Raw genomic sequence first — 661 nt, 5'->3', positions numbered from 1 at the left:
AAAAAAAAAAAAAAAAGACTGCAGCAAAGTGTAGAATTTTATACAAGAAATGCAAACTTGAAACTACCTGAGGTCGCTATAACAAGAGAGAAATACCTTTCAAAGTCAGGATGAGTAAACACTTCTTTCTTTGCTGCAATGCATTTTATTCATTCATAGTTACATTTTGTTCTGGCACCATGTGAACATCAGGTACACGTGAGAGGTACATGTTAACATTACAGTCTCAGGCAGGCTATGTCACCTCTGCCTGGTGCAGGTAGTTGGGCTGAGATTCCCTAGAAATTTTGGGCTGTGGACTCGAGTCACCATTTCAGTTTACAGGCTGATGCCATTCGTGTTCTGGGAATACTAAAGTAGGAGGAGAACGCACAAACTTCTCTGTTCTTTCCCAAAGGGGGAAAGAGGTAAGTGTACTTACAGAAGGTGTAGCACCTGCAAGGGAAGATGAACAATTAGTCCTATGCTGAGAGAGCTGGAGGGCACAAAATAGCCTGAGGCACGTGATAAGAAAGCAGAAAAGGCATCAAATAGACCATTAGGCAGCCTCTTGCAGTTAAATGGGAATTCCCATAACAGAATCAAAGAATTAAAAAATTGAATCATAGAATTCTTTATGTTGGAAAAGACCTTCAAGACCATCAAGGCCAATAAAAAATCA

The sequence above is a fragment of the Meleagris gallopavo genome, chromosome 3 (genome assembly GCF_000146605.3).
Source record: "Meleagris gallopavo isolate NT-WF06-2002-E0010 breed Aviagen turkey brand Nicholas breeding stock chromosome 3, Turkey_5.1, whole genome shotgun sequence".
Taxonomy (NCBI): domain Eukaryota; kingdom Metazoa; phylum Chordata; class Aves; order Galliformes; family Phasianidae; genus Meleagris; species Meleagris gallopavo.
The sequence above is the reverse complement of the archived record's forward strand: the minus strand, read 5'-3'. Positions refer to the sequence as shown.